This window comes from Leucopleurus acutus (assembly GCF_964270905.1).
Source record: "Leucopleurus acutus genome assembly, chromosome: 8".
NCBI classification, from domain to species: Eukaryota; Metazoa; Chordata; class Mammalia; order Artiodactyla; family Delphinidae; genus Leucopleurus; species Leucopleurus acutus.
In genome coordinates, this window is record NC_139151.1 from 87,583,847 (window position 1) to 87,601,196 (window position 17,350).

A 17,350-nucleotide genomic window follows, 5' to 3' on the forward strand; every position below is an offset into this window, starting at 1 on the left:
GGGTAGAGTAATCTTGGTTGCAGGTTTTTCTCCTTCATCCCTTTAAATATGTCCTGCCACTCCCTTCTGGCTTGCAGAGTTTCTGCTGAAAGATCAGCTGTTAACCTTATGGGGATTTCCTTGTATGTTATGTTTGCTTTTCTCTTTCTGCCTTTAATATTTTTTCTTGTATTTAATTTTTGATAGTTTGATTAATATGTGTCTCAGCGTGTTTCTCTTTGGGTTTATGCTGTATGGGGCTCTCTATGCTTCCTGGACTTGACTATTTCCTTTCCCATGTTAGGGAAGTTTTTGACTATAATCTCTTCAAATATTTTTTCAGACCCTTTCTTTTTCTCTTCTTCTTTTGGGACCCTTATAATTTGAATGTTGGTGCATTTAATGTTTTCCCAGATGTCTCTGAGACTGTCCTCAATTCTTTTCATTATTTTTTCTTTATTCTGCTCCCTGGCAGTTATTTCCACCATTTTACCTTCCAGGTCACATATCCGTCCTTCTGCCTCAGTTATTCTGCTATTGATTCCTTGTAGAGTATTTTTAATTTCACATATTGTGTCATTCATCACTGTTCGTTTGCTCTTTAGTTCTTCTTGGTCCTTGTTAAATGTTTCTTGTATTTTCTCCATTCTGTTTCCGAGATTTTGGATCATCTTTACTATCATTATTCTGACTTCTTTTTCAGGTAGGTTGTCTATTTTTTCTTCATTTATTTGGTCTTGTAGGTTTTTACCTTGCTCCCTCGTCCTTAACATATTTTTTGGTCATTTTGTTTTTTTTGATGGGTGGGTTGTATTCCTATCTTACTGGTTGTTTGGCCTGAGGCATCTAGCCCTGGAGTTTGCAGGCAGTTGGATAGAGCTGGGTCTTGGCGCTGAGATGAGGACCTCCGGGAGGCTTCATTCTGACTAATATTCCCTGGGGTCTGAGGTTCTCTGTTAGTCCAGCAGTTGGGACTCAGAACTCCCACCAGAGGAGCTCGTGCCCGATCTTTGGCCTGGGAACCATGATCCCGCAAGCCAGTTGCTGGGGGTTCCTCCCATCCTCTTAGGTGTCCGTGGTCCCCCACCAGTGCCTGATAGGTGCCCTAGCTGTGCGGAGACACAAATTCTGTGTCCTCCTAGTCTGCCATCTTGAATCCGCCCAACATTTGTTATTTGTAGGCTTTTTGATGGTAGCCATTGTGACAGGTGTGAGATGATATCTCACTGTGGTTTTGATTTGCATTTCCCTGGTGATTAGTGATCTTGAGTGTCTTTTCATGTGAAAGTGTAAATCGGATCATGTTGCTCACTTGCTCAGAGCCCTCCACTGATGTCCATTGCACCTGAGTATAATACACAACCTTTCTCCAATCACAAGGCTATGTAGGGTAGGTTCCATGTCTCCCTCACTTATCCTCTCCCAGCTTCTCTCCTCCTCCTCTTCATTGTACTTCCGCCCTAATGGCATTATTTCTGTTTCTGGGAATGTGACTTTTGCCCTGGGGACTTTTCACTTACTGCTTGCTTTGCCTAGACTGGAAGCTTCTGGATCTTTCCATGGCCAGGTCCTTTCCATCACTTAGGTCTCAGCTCACATGTCACTTCCTCAGAGCCCTTTCCTGACCAATCTGTTTAAAGCAACCCCATCCTCTAAGTCACTCTTAAAGCGTTACACAGTTTTAGTTTTTAGTTAAATTCTCTTCTTAGTATTTATCACCTCTGAAATAATCTTGTTTTCATTTTTCTGTCGACTGCAATGTGAGTTTCATCAATGTAGAGACCTTCTCTGTTATTCAGTATTGTATCACCTGGCTCAGTAAATATCAAGTATTTGTGAATGCCTGGACAACCCTCCATTGACCTCATTTGGTCTTCATAATAACTCTCTGGGATAGTGTGAATGAAAAATGTTGTCTGCTATATCAGTAAACAAAGGATGTTGCAGCCATCAAAGCCATTACAACCACCTGATGGTGAGCCCTGAGGGAACTCAGGATGGGGAAGAACAGTATACTGGCCCTAGATAACTAAGGTGCATATCAAAGGAATGATTTCAGTGAGCCCACACTCTTGCATCTTTCCATACCTAGATAACTGCTAAATTCATTAACTTGAGATATCTGGTTTTCTTTAATTAACAGTAGTCGTTTGAAGTTCCAACTTTTTGGTCTTTGTTGCAAAAACTCCTGTATATCCTGTCTCCTCCCTTACCTGTTTGGAGCAGTCCCTCAGAGCTATCTGAAAGACTGCATCCTGGCCTTAAGTCCTCAGTTTTGTCTGCCAAATAAAACATAATTCTCAACTTTAAGTTTTTGCATTTTTTTTTCACTTGACAGTAGACACTGTTATTGCTTCTTTTTAGAGGTTGGTGTCTTAATGACTATTGTGTCTTTAGGGCTTTTTAGCATAGCGGTCCCCAACCTTTTTGGCACCAGGGACCAGTTTGATGGAAGACAGTTTTTCCACGGAAGGGGTTGGGGGGGATGGTTCAGGCGGTAATGCGAGTGAAGGGGAGCGATGGGGCCCGGCAGATGAAGCTTCGCTTGCCTGCCCACCCGCCACTCACCTCCTGCTGTGCAGCCCGCTTCCTAACAGTCTGCGGACCTGTAGTGGTCCGCGGCCCAGGGGTTGGGGACCCCTGTTTTAGCAGATCCATAATACATGTTTGTTGAAAGAATGCATGAATCTCATTTTACAGGTAGGTAAACCTCATAGTTCATAGAAGTCATGCGACTTTCTCCAACATTATAAAGTACGTAAATGACACAGTTGGATCTGAAACATACGTCTTTAGTCACTTGGCTCCTAGTTATTTGCTCTTTCTGTCTTTACTTGTTGCTTCCCGAATGGAAGTTTCCCTGATAAGAAACTCTGGAAGAAAAATTTGGATGGTGCAACCTCTAAGGTGGTGCCTGTTGTATCCCACAGTAACTGATGGGAAGGGGTATATTTAGTTAGGTGCTTAGAAACTGAATCAGTTTATTTAAAGCATGTAATCATCATACTTTTCATTGAGTTCCTGGATTTCCTTATTGTTCACATGGCTTTAGTATGAGCTCCATTCATGTCCTAGTGGAAAATGTTAGAAAAATTTGGAAATGTCATTTTGAAACATTTACTATTGTCTTTGCCTGGTATTCTCTTCCTTGGTTCTCTCTACCTAGCCAAATCCTACTTATCCATTACTCAGTACCTAGCAACCTTTTGAGTGCAAGACCTTGTCTTGGTAGTGATATTTAATAGAGCTTATCCAGCCACTCTTTGGCTTGGCATTGTTTGAGCTCAAATTCAAGCTCTGTTGCTTGCTAGTTTTCTGACCCTGAAAAAATCTTTAAGTATCATTTTTCTTATCTGTTAGATGGATATAATAATAGTACATATTCCCTAGCGTTGGTAGAAGAATTAAACAATGTAGTGCATGATAAGCCTGAAGTCCAGTATGTAGTGGATAGTGAGTATTCAAAACAGTTAGCTATTATTTTCCATCTCTGTATTTCTAGTACATCAGCATAGAAACTAGCATTTAGGAGATATCTAAGATGTTCTTAAACTAATCCAGGGGCTGTGTTATCCTCTGGATCTCTGACAAATAGTTTTATCCCTCTCATCAATTTCCTTAAAGTAGAATCAAGAATTGGTACCTATTGCTTCCCCTAACATTTGTCATACATTGCCTAACCAGACCCGATTTCTGCCCTAGAGCTATTTGACAGAATTTACAAAAATAAGGATTCTTTCAACATAAATTATTGTCAACATGAAAAAGTATATTGTTGAGAGAGCCTCTGCTTTTGGCTTGGATTTTGAATTGTCAGTACTTATTTATGGGATTGTGATGACACACCTCCTCAAAGCTGGTCTTTTTTCTCAGGCTAAACTGCCCACTATTAGTCTCTCTCCTGAGCATCTTACCTCTTAATCCTAGCATGCTCTGTTATCTTGTTGCCCTTGTTGATGGAAACATACCATTTTTCAATAATGCCTTGAAGCTGAGACGTTCAATGGTGCACATGGATTTTAAGAGTCAGGAGGATATGTGCCATCTGCTGCCTTCTTTTGGGTTTGTTGCTGCTGAAGGGGAGCCCAGCATGTTTTCTTTTTGCCAATTATAAGGGAAGTGACTGGGGAGTCTTTAGAAAAGGAATGAAGTTATCATTTCATGGGCATATGCTGTTCACACAGATAGGAAATCTACATTTTTCAAGCCATCACTTAAAGTACTGTGTTTCAATAAAGCAGAGATACTGAGATGGCGCCAATCTTGTCAGAAGAAAGTATGACTTTTCTATCTAAGATGTTTACCTAAAAAAAGAAAAAAAACAGAAAGAAAACTGTAGGAAACGAATGAATCAGCAGTGAGTACTCTGTAGTAAAAGTCCCTGTTTTTAACCTTCTGTTTATCAGTCAGTGTCTGGTTGCTGTAAGGTATAGAGTTCTTTTTCTTTGTAGTCACAGGCTATGTGGGGAGATAGCTTCCCTTTTCAGTTGGGTGATAGAAGGAGAGTTGCATCATATCAGAAGAATGATATTGGGTAATCAAATTTTTAAAAATGTGGACAGTCACATTAGGGAAACTAGTCTTCCCAGGTGCTGCTGCTAACTACTAGCTACAAGGCCACTCTCTCGTCCCCCTCACACCAGTGGTCCCAGAAACAGAGTCATAGGATTACCAAGACTCAGCCGTTCTTAGTTCCATACTTGTTTATGCCTTTATAGTTGTACTGTATTATGTAATTTAAGATCATATAAACCAACAGAATATGATTTTTAAGAACAGGGTTATTGCTTCTGTGAAAAACAAGCTGAATGACTGGAAAATCATTAATAAAGATGAGTTGATGAAAAATTAATAAAACTGTTGAGTTAGATGTAAGATCACTTAAAGGGATTACAAAAAAATAATAAAAATTTAAAAGAACGTCACTTTCCAGCAAGACACAGGGTGTCAGCATCTCAGGAGTGAGACAGAGGACAGCTCTTAGAAGATAGAGATCCTGTATAGCCCTGTTTTCAAGCCGGCCTATTCTGTTCACAGGAGAAGCAAGAAGAACTACAGTCCTGCAGCCTGTGGAACAAAAACCACATTCACAGAAAGATAGACAAGATGAAAAGGCAGAGGGCTATGTACCAGATGAAGGAACAAGATAAAACCCCAGAAAAACAACTAAATGAACTGGAGATAGGCAATCTTCCAGAAAAAGAATTCAGAATAATGATAGTGAAGATAATCCAGGACTTCAGAAAAAGAATGGAGGAAAAGATCGAGAAGATGTAAGAAATGTTTAACAAAGACCTAGAAGAATTAAAGAACAAACAAAGAGAGATGAACAATACAATAACTGAAATGAAAACTACACTAGAAGGAATCAATAGCAGAATAACTGAGGCAGAAGAACGGATAAGTGACCTGGAAGACAGAATGGTGGAATTCACTGCTGCAGAACAGAATAAAGAAAAAAGAATGAAGGGAAATGAAGACAGCCTAAGAGACCTCTGGGACAACATTAAAGGCAACAATATTTTCACATTATAGGGGTTGCAGAAGGAGAAGAGAGAGAAAAAGGACCTGAGAAAATATTTGAAGAGATTATAGTTGAAAACTTCCCTAACATGGGAAAGGAAATAGCCACCCAAGTCCAGGAAGCACAGAGAGTCCCATACAGGATAAACCCAAGGAGAAACACGCTGAGACACATAGTAATCAAATTGGCAAAAATTAAAGACAAAGAAAAATTATTGAAAGCAGCAAGGGAAAAACAACAAATAACATACAAGGGAACTCCCATAAGGTTAACAGCTGATTTCTCAGCAGAAACTCTACAACCCAGAAGGGAGTGGCATGATATACTTAAAGTGATGAAAGGGAAGAACCTACAACCAAGATTACTCTACCCAGCAAGAATCTCATTCAGGGGCTTCCCTGGTGGCGCAGTGGTTGAGAGTCCGCCTGTCAATGCAGGGGACACGGGGTCGTGACCCGGTCCAGGAAGATCCCACATGCCGCAGAGCGGCTGGTCCCATGAGCCATGGCCGCTGGGCCTGCGTGTCTGGAGCCTGTGCTCCACAATGGGAGAGGCCACAACAGTGAGAGGCCTGTGTACTGAAAAAAAAAAAAAAAAAATCTCATTCAGATTTGATGGAGAAATCAAAAGCTTTACAGACAAGCAAAATCTAAGAGAATTCAGCACCACCAAACCAGCTCTACAACAAATGCTAAAGGACTTCCCTAAGTAGGAAACACATTCACTATCATTATTCTGAATTCTTTTTCTGATAATTATCAATAATTATAAGGTAATGTGAATGGCTTAAATGCTCCAACCAAAAGACACAGGCTTGCTGAATGGATACAAAAACAAGACCCATATATATGCTGTCTACAAGAGACCCACTTCAGACCTAGGGACACAAACAGACTGAAAGTGAGTGAATGGAAAAAAATATTCCATGCAAATGGAAATCAAAACAAAGCTGGAGTGGCAATACTCATATCAGATAAAATAGACTTTAAAATAAAGAATGTTACAAGAGAAAAGGTAGGACACTACATAATGATCAAGGGGTCAATCCAAGAAGATATAACAATTATAAATATATATGCACCCAACATAGGAGCACCTCAATACATAAGGCAACTGCTAACAGCTATAAAAGAGGAAATTGACAGTAACACAATAATAGTGAGACATTAACACCTCACTTACACCAATGGACAGAGCATCCAAACAGAAAATTGATAAGGAAACACAAGCTTTAAATGACACAATAGACCTGATAGATTTAATTGTTATTTATAGGACATTCCATCCAAAAACAGCAGATTACACTTTCTTCTCAAGTGTGCACAGAACATTCTCCAGGATAGGTCACATCCTGGGTCACAAATCAAGCCTCAGTAAATTTAAGAAAATTGAAATCATATCAAGCATCTTTTCTGACCACAACGCTATAAGATTAGAAATCAATTAGAGGGAAAAAAAAGGTAAAAAACACAAAAACATGGAGGCTAAACAATATGTTACTAAATAACCAAGAGATCACTGAGGAAATCAAAAAATACCTAGAGACAAATTACAACGAAAAGACAATGATCCAAAACCTATGGGATGCAGCAAAAGCAGTTCTAAGTGGGAAGTTTATAGCAATACAAGCCTGCCTCAAGAAACAAGAAAAATCTCAAATAAACAATCTAACCTTACACCTAAAGGAACTAGAGAAAGAAGAACAAAAAAACCCCAAAGTTAGCAGAAAGAAATAATAAAGATCAGAGCAGAAATAAATGAAACAGAAACAAGGAAAACAATAGCAAAGAAAAATAAAACTAAAAGTTGGTTCTTTGAGAAGATAAACAAAATTGATAAACCACTAGCCAGACTCATCAAGAAAAAGAGGGAGAGGACTCAAATCAGTACAATTAGAAATGAAAAAGGAAAAGTTACAACAGACACCGCAGAAATACAAAGCATCCTAAGAGACTACTACAAGCAACTCTATGCCAATAAAATGGACAACCTGTAAGAAACGGATAAATTCTTAGAAAGGTATAACCTTCCAAGACTGGACCAGGAAGAAATAGAAAATATGAACAGACCAATCACAAGTAATGAAATTGAAACTGTGATTAAAAATCTTCCAACAAACAAAAGCCCAGGACCAGATGGCCTCACAGGCAAGTTCTATCAAACATTTAGAGAAGAGCTAACACCCATCCTTCTCAAACTCTTCCAAAAAACTTGCAGAGGAAGGAACACTCCCAAACTCATTCTATGAGGCCACCATCACCCTGATACCAAAACCAAACAGAGATACTACAAAAAAAGAAAATTACACACCAATATCACTCATGAATATAGATGCAAAAATCCTCAAAAAAATACTAGCAAACAGAATCTCACAACACATTAAGAGGATCATACACCATGATCAAGTGGGATTTATCCCAGGGATGCAAGGATTCTTCATACGCGAATCGATCAGTGTGATACACCATATTAACAAATTGAAGAAGAAAAACCATATGATCCTCTCAATAGATGCAGAAAAAGCTTTTGACAAAATCCAACACCCATTTATGACCAAAACTCTCCAGGAAGTGGGCATAGAGGGAACCTACTTCAACATAATAAAGGCCATATACGACAAACCCACAGTAAACATCATTCTCAATGGTGAAAAACTGAAACCATTTCCTCTAAGATCAGGAATAAGACAAGGATGTCCACTCTCACCACTATTATTCAACATAGTTTTGGAAGCCCAACCATGGCAATCAGAGAAGAAAAAGAAATAAAAGGAATACAAATTGGAAAAGAAGAAGTAAAACTGTCACTGTTTGCAGATTACATGATATTACACATAGAGAATCCTGAAGATGTCTCCAGAGAACTACTAGAGCTAATCAATAATTTGATAAATGTGTAGGATACAAAATTAATGTGCAGAAATCTCTTGCATTCCTATATACTAATGATGAAAAATCTGAAAGAGAAATTAAGGAAACAATCCAATTTACCATTGCAACAAAAAGAATAAAATACCTAGAAATAAACCTACCTAGGGAGAGAAAAGATCTGTATGCAGAAAACTATAAGACACTGATGAAAGAAATTAAAGATGATACCAACAGATGGAGAGATATACCATGTTCTTGGATTGGAAGAATCAATATTGTGAAAATGACTATACTACCCAAAGCAATCTACAGATTCAATGCAATCATTATCAAACTACCAATGGCATATTTCACAGAACTAGAACAAAAAATTTCACAATTGGTATGGAAACACAAAAGACCCTAAATAGCCAAATCAGTCTTGAGAAAGAAAAATGGAGCTGGAGGAATCAGGCTCTCTGATTTCAGACTATACTCCAAAACTACAGTAATCAAGACAATATGGTAGTGGCCCCAAAACAGAATTATAGATCAATGGAACAAGATAGAAAGCCCAGAGATAAACCCACACACCTATGGTCAACTAATCTATGACAAAGGAGGCAAGGATATGCAATGGAGAAAAGACAGTCTCTTCAATAAGTGGTGCTGGGAAAACTGGACAGCTACATGTAAAAGAATGAAATTAGAACTCTCCCTAACACCATACACAAAAATAAATTCAAAATGGATTAGAGACCTAAATGTAAGACCAGACACTATCAAACTCTTAGAGGAAAACATAGGAAGAACACTCTTTGACATAAATCACAGCAAGATCTTTTTTGGTCCACCTCCTACAGTAATGAAAATAAAAAAAACAAAACAACAACAAATGGGACCGAATGAAACTTCAAAGCTTTTGCACAGCAAAGGAGACCATAAACAAGATGAAAAGACACCCCTCAGAATGGGAGAAGATATTTGCAAATGAATCAATGGACAAAGGGTTAATCTCCAAAATATATAAACAGCTCATGCAGCTCAATATTAAGAAAACAAACAACCCAATCCAAAAATGGGCAGAAGACCTAATAGATGTTTCTCTAGAGAAGACATACAGATGGCCAAGAAGCACATGAAAAGCTGCTCAACATCACTAATTATTAGAGAAATGCAAATCAAAACTACAATGAGGTACCACCTCACTCCAGTTAGAATGGGCATCATCAGAAAATCTACAAACAACAACTGCTAGAGAGGGTGTGGAGAAAAGGGAACCCTCTTGCACTGTTGGTGGGAATGTAAATTGATACAGCCACTATGGAGAACAGTATGGTGGTTCCTTAAAAAACTAAAAATGAATTACCATATGACCCAGCAATCCCACTACTGGGCATATACCCAGAGAAAACCATAGTTCAAAAAGACACATGCACCCCAGTGATCATTGCCGCACTATTTACAATAGCCAGATCATAGAAGCAACCTAAATGCCCATCGACAGATGAATGGATAAAGAAGATGTGGTACACATATACAATGGAATATTACTCAGCCATAAAAAGGAATGAAATTGGGTCATTTGTAGAGACGTGGATGGATCTAGAGACTGTCATACAGAGTGAAGTAAGTCAGAAAGAGAAAAACAAATATCGAATATTAACACATATATGTGGAACCTAGAAAATGGTACAGATGAACCAGTTTGCAGGGCAGAAATTGAGACACAGATGTAGAGAACAAATGTATGGACACCAAGAGGGGAAAGTGGTGGGGGGCTGGGTGTGGTGGTGTGATGATTTGGGAGATTGGGATTGACATGTATACACTGATGTACATGGATGGATGACTAATAAGAAAAACAAAAATTTTTTAAATGACGCCATGCTTTGATTTCTTTACAAGTGTCTTCAACCTCTTGCTTTACTTAAAAAAATCAAAACTGTAAGTCTTAGATGTTGCATTATGGTTATAGGAAGAAGACAATGTAATCTGTGCATCCATATATTGAAAGGAGCATCTTGACTCAGAATAGAAACATTGCAGAATGAATGTACTTTTATATGTTTTAAGTTAAAATAACATGTCAAAGGTATGTATGTATATTTGGAGAGTTCTCATTACCCTACCTTTCCAAATAATTTACTGTGAAGGTATCAACTAAACCAGATAAGAGTGCTTTTACTCTGATCGCAATCCTAATGGGATTAAAGGTGCAGACATGACAAAAAGAGGTGTGCGTTGTCCTGGATGGAATGCTTCCAACCCAAGGCTTTAGTTTCCTTTTCTCTGAAATGAAAGGGTGGGGCTGAACAAACCTCTAAGTTTTTTCTAATTCTCATATTTTATATTTCTTCACTTCAAATTGGGAAAGTTTAATTTTTAAAATGGTGCCTGTTAGATAGCTCTGTCGTTCCCTGTATTTCTGTCAGCTACCTTCTTTTAAGCATTGTATTGACCCTAGAATATTGATCTGATCTCTTGTTAAACATTAAAGAGACACTTGTCTGGAGGAGAAATCCAGAATTTAAATCCTTAAACACAGGCCGTCACCTACAGTCCTCCCTGTGTAGCTAAACTTATCCGTGGTGGGGCCTCCACATGGCACCCCAGCCTGACTCTACGTACTTCTAATACTGCCTTGGCTTGTTTTCCCCCAATCTAAAGTGCTGTTCGTGCCTCTGACACTTCGCTCACCATTGCTTTCTCTGTCTAGGGTATTTTTCATCTCTTTTTTTTTCTGCAGGGTAACTCTTTCATGCCCCTAAAGATTCAGTTCTGGGGCTTTCTCCTTCATGGAATCTTACCTGATTTTCCCAGGTCAAGCGAGGTGCTCCCTCTGTGTCCTCTTTGGAGATCTAACTTTACTTCAAATTTCGTAATATTCCATTATTTATCTCCTCCACTAAACTAAGCTCCTTGCAGAAAAGGATAGAATGTTATTTATGTTTGTCCCAGCACTTGCACAGTTTCCAGCATGAGGAAGCTGTTCAAAAATATTTGATCAAATGTACTGTTGCAAACGTAGAAATTTAGAACTGGATATGAAAGGAAATATCCAGGCCACCTAGCTCAGGACCTTCATTTTACGTATGAAGAAAGAAACTGAGGCCCAGAGCAGTTCACAACTTTGTCCAATGTCTGTTGCCAGCACTGGAAGCTATGATTAGCCCTGCTGTGTCTTGGATTAGCCTCCCTCCCTGGGATCCCCAAACTCAAGTGCAACTAGCTCACAAATTCACAGGAAAATGTATTTATTGAACAAGAGATTAAAACTGGCATCATGAGAGAGGGTGTTGGAATGTTGCTACCCCAGCTCAGATTTCAGAAATGAACATAGGCTAAGGCCTAGTCAATAAACCTTTTTCCCAGTTATCTTAGTGTAAACATTTTTTTGCCTACATCACAAGCCATTATTGAGAGACATTTCTTGGTGTTTCTCTTCAGGGTCTCATCCGGTGATCTTCTCTTCTTATGGAGCTTGAATCCTTGTGATATAGAGCCAAGTATCACTTGGCCACCTTCATATGCATCAAAATCCTGCTGATATTGATTGCCAGGTAAGCTCAAGGTTACATTAAATTCAAAGATGATAACTCTGACTATCTAACTATGTCTCAATCCTAAATGGAAAATTTTAAAATGTTTTAGAAGAAGGGATTCAAGATATCAGTGAGCAGAGAATTAATCATTATAAAAGCCCAGCTCAAAAGGAAATTAAAGGGGAAGAAGAAGAATGGGCAAGGCGAGTTTAAGGAACCCAGTCCTTAAAAGTAGGTGTCACTTAAGCTTGATGTACACAAAAGTTAGAGATAATTTATTATCCAAGCTGGGACACTTGTGAGAATGAAAAAGAGGTCTGTTGACAATGACACAAGCGTAAACCAGATGGCCCTGGCAAACAGGACATGATTACCCAAATAAAGCTTACTTCCATCCTGTGGTTTCATTGCTTCAGGAATGTTCTCCCAGACAAGACAAGCCCAGCAGTTGGGCTGAGACTGTCAGATGAGCTTCTGATCTAGTTTTTTCAACCTCTTCCCACTCTAGCCTGGTCCCGATGCTCCACTTCAACACAGACTCCATTCATCTACCTTCCTATTTGCCGGCTTCTCCTATTGGAAAGACACTTGCTTTCTTAGATCTCTGCTTCTTGGCTACACACGGCTTCATTCTTCTACTTGTTACATGGTTTCTGATCTTAGTGATTTTCAAACTATTTCTGGTATAATTCTAGATTTTAAGTGTTTAATAAATGCTTGATTTGCATTTCAGTTTTTGAAAATACATCATAAATTCATCATTATTTACTTGTCACAGGGGTTGGGAAATGACCTGTGATTCTCTGGCTTGTTTCCATCTTCAATTAGAGCAACTATTTGCTTCCTCTTCTGGCAGCGCTCCTTATCAGGCAGCTGATGAATGCCCACTGTCCGTGCTGCCACCCTGTTCCCAAACTCTTGAGTGTCAGGAGGAAGGGAGCCCAGCCCTGGGCCTGTGTCGCAGTTGGAAAAGGATCGGTGCCCATCATCTCCTGGGCCTTACTCAATGCTTCGGGGAAAGTAATTCTGCTTTCACTTGTTTTAAATATTCTGTTTGAAAAGATTTTCCCCATTAAATTTTCTTGAAGGCCATGACTCTAACTTGTATCTCAGAACCTGACTTTCTCTGGGTGCAGCTCCCAGGCTCCCATACCTGTGTCTGTGGTTGACAGCTTCTGGTATGGCCTCCAGTGATGCCTGTCTGCTGGTATTGACCTCTTAGGCATTATGCACTCTTATGTATGGTGTATGCCTTATGTATCCCCCTCCCCCTTGAGTATGTACTGGGCCTAGTTACTTGCATTTAACACATAGAATAGTACAACAAATGTGATAGGATGTCCCCTCCGAGATTAGGTTACAAAAGCCTGTTACTTTCATCTTGCTAGCACTTTCTTTTCCTTTCACTTGCTCTCCTGGTGAAGCCAGCTCCTGTGGTGTAAACTACCTATGTGGAGGTCTACATGCCATGAGGAACTGAAGTCCTCAGTTCAGTTCAACAGGCCCCAAGGGACTGAATCCTGCCAACAAAAACATGAGTGAGCAGAAGTGGACTCTTTTATCCCCATTTAAGCTTTGAGATGACTGACTGCAGCTGTTTGAGAACCCAGGGTCAGGGGAACCACCGAGGCCGTGCCCAGATGCTTAACCTGTAGAAACTATCAGAATAAAATGATGTTTTAAGCCACTAAGCTTTGGAGTAATTTGTTACATAGCAACACATAGCTAATAGTGTCCCATCCACAAGGTCAGTTTCAGCCACGACCTTGCTTCCTTATCTTTTGGGCTTGGGTGGTGGACTTAGTCACCAACTGTTGCACAGCTTAGTTAAGAGAACTAAGACTAAAACTCAGTCTTCTTCATCCTAGATCTAGGTTTGCTTCTTTCTCCCATTATTTACATGCAGAACCCTGCTAGTTTCATGAAACGCTCATTCAAGTATTTGAACTAATTCAAAATTACTGATAAAAAAAAAACCAACAAAACCCCCCCAAACTTTGCCCTTTTTCCTCCTGTGATGTACTACCTGTATCTCAGTCAGAAAACAAGCTAAGAGTTTTAATTTCCTTAGTGAAATACTAGTGATGTTGTCTATGTTTTGGAACTTCCGAATCTCTTTTCAATCAGCAGCATTGGGCTTTTGCATGGAAGGACCTCAATGTGGATTTGACTGTCGCGCATTGCTTGACAAAAGCCCTGCTGAGATAGTCTGTATTACCATCTTAGAGACAGCTGAACCGTTTATTTTACCAGATTCTCTAGGCTTTATTGGTTTCAAAGTACACCAGCAGTTGGCCACCTACTGGAATTTATTACTCTGATTCTCTACAGAAATGTCTTGACAAAACTACAATTTAAAATTTTGAAATAAGGAATGATCATGAATAGAACTATATCTATAAGATTTTGTAAAATCATTATCAATTACATCATCAGTTTTTGTTGTTCAATATTCTTTTATTATGATTAATTCTTTTCGGCTCAAAGTGAGGAAATTGGAATATTCCCTCGGAGAACTGGGTACATGTCCTTTTAATAAACAATAAGAAACGTGTAACATTGCTTTGCCTATGAGGAAACACAGCTATTTTATGATCAATTATAGTAGCTATCCTTAGCCTAACTTTCCTGCTATATATTCTTTTTGGTTCCACATTTTATTACTTGGCAGTTGATTAATTTTCTTTTAATCTTTTTTTGTGGTTTTATTGTTTTGGTGCCTTCATATTTTAATCTGTGACATTTTTGGAAGTAGGTGGTGAAATGCTCTTTCTTTTTTTAAAAAATTTCTTTATTGAGTATAGTTGATTTATAATGTTATGTTAATTTCTGCTGTACAGTGAAGTGATTTAGTTTTACATATATATACATTCTTTTTCATATGCTTTTCCATTGTGGTTTATCACAAGATATTGAATATAGTTCCCTGTGCTATACAGTAGGACCTTGTTGTTTATCCATTCTATATATAAGAGTTTGCATCTGATAATCCCAATCTCTCAATTCATGCCTCCCCCACCCACCTCCCCCTTGGCAACCACAAGTTTGTTCTCTATGTCTGTCAGTATGTTTCTGTTTCATAGATAAGTTTATGAAATGCTCATTCTTAAATGCTTGAGAAAAAGTTTTATGAAATTAAACAAGGAATATTTATTTCATTCTTTTTCACTTGCACAGTTAAAACCTAGTCACAGAGACTGAAACATTTTCTGTTGGTAATTTTATAATTTAATAGGTAGGTCTACCTTGTTTTCATCCAAATGTCAACGGGATACTGGTTCTGTGAGCAGAACTGCAGTTGGAAGTGAGCAAAGCGAGGCGGTGGCAGTACGAGGGAATCAAACTAGTACCCAGAGCAGTGGTGGGAGCAGCCGTCTGGGGGAAGCGTGTGTGCGGTTCTGAGCACTCTTGCTGCTGAGTGGGGCATCTTCAGGAGAGAAGCCTCATCTGTGGTCACCACTGTTCCTGCTTGAGTAGCTCCTTATTCTGTTCCCCTCACCCTCTCAGCTAGTCTGTGAACTATCAAGTATCCTTTAACAAATGTTTTTTTTTCTTTTGAAAAAATTCTTTTTTAACACATTTTTTCCCCTGTTTAAACCCATCACAACAGATTTTATTTTGTGCAACTATGAAACCTGACCAGCCAAGCTTATAAACATACATGGTCTAGGGGCTGGTTAAATAAAAATACCTGATGTGGGTCAGCATGAGTAGGGAGTAGTGAGGCAGAGGGCGGAGGAGAGTGCATGCCCCTCCAATTCAGCTTCTCCAAACATCCTCTTTACCAAAACTAACTTGGTTGCATCTGCTCTCTGAATTTGGCTTATGGGGCTACCAGTGTATGACTTTTGACCCTCCAGTTTAATGGAGTTGAAGTAATGAAAAAAATTTTTTGGACTGAATTTTTATAATTCCTTGCTTTGTCTTTTTTTAAGGTTGCATTTTCCACCTTTATATTTTGCCATCTTAGCAACAGGACTTGTGGCTCTGTGGCTGCTCTTGAGTTTCTACAGGGTTAGCTTGTGCTGATTTTCCTTATGGTGAGGCCAGCTGAGGTCCTAAGTAAGAAGAGCACCATCTCTGACATTGCTGGCCTGTCGTAGCAGCACTTTTCTCTGGCAAATCCTTGTCCCCATGTCACAGAGAATGGGCTTCCAGGAAAACCCTGTTCTAAGTGGAGCTTAATGTCCCCAATAGTTCCTGACTTGCAACTTCTTTTAAAATAGCCACAAAACTGGAAACCTAGCTGACATTTCCAATCTAGGATACAGCAGAAATGGGAGTTCTGTTGCAAGTGATGTGCCTGAAAGTTACACCTGAAAGAGTGATTATCAGGGGGTCTGGCGGCCAGTTTTCAGAGTGGCAGGTGTCTGGGATGACGCTCAGGTGAAACTTGTCCTCTATTTCATACTTGTTCTCAAGAGTCGGTTAGTGTTAGTCTTTTAAGGAGTGAAATTTAGCATCTAATGGTCTTCTCTGTGCGTCATCCAGAGAGACACAGTGCTTTAAGCCAACATTTTATCCGTGGTTTGAAAACTGTATTTGGATTGCATACTGTGTCGTGATTCATATGTATGTCGCCTCATTCCTTCTCGTTGGAACAGCACAGCTAGCGGCCTCATTAGCTCTAATAGACCTTTTAGCACTCTCAGGGTTATGTGGTTTCCAAGTATTACAAACTCATTCATGTCACTCTAATTTAAACACGATGCTGTTGTTATTGCTGCATCTCTTTTATAAACTACCCCTCAGCTTCCTTTCCTATGTATCGGGTGAATGAGAAGTGGAAGATAGCATTCCAATCAACTTTGGAGCTAAAAAGTCTAGGTAATTGCATTTGACAAATGTTGAAACCTCAGCTCCCAAGTACTTGCAGCACTTTCCTTCCTGACACCAGCAATAATGGAAATGTCGTGGTGCTAACGAAGGATTTCTACCGTGGGCCCTTGAACATGGTCCAAATAGCCATCGTCAGGCATAAACCATTCAGATTTCTTGGTATTGCTTTACCCTTCAACTCAAGTCAGGCCTTTGTTTTTTTCAAGATGACAAAGATGTATTTATTCTAGACATAAGTCCTGAAATCTTTGAGAAAATACAAAAAAAAATGTGGAAATAAAATGAGATGATAATGGCTATGTGCATAGGAAAGTCATTTTAATCCTATGTGGTTGGCTTTTTTAGCTCCCACAGATACAAGGGGGAGAGATGACCATCTGGGGTATGTTTTTGAGCAGGGAAAGTGTTTCTTTGGAACTGTACCTTAGCAGAGTTGGGAGAAAGGTTAGAGATGACCTTTTCCAATGCCTTTGATTTGTAGGCAGGGCAGTGTGGTTTAGAAAATAGTAGTGACTTGTCTGGGAAGGTTGTGATTGTGACGAAGGAGGAAGTTGGTAGAGAAACAGATCCTCCATGAGAACAGAGCACCCAGCTTCTTGGAAGGGAGTAACAAA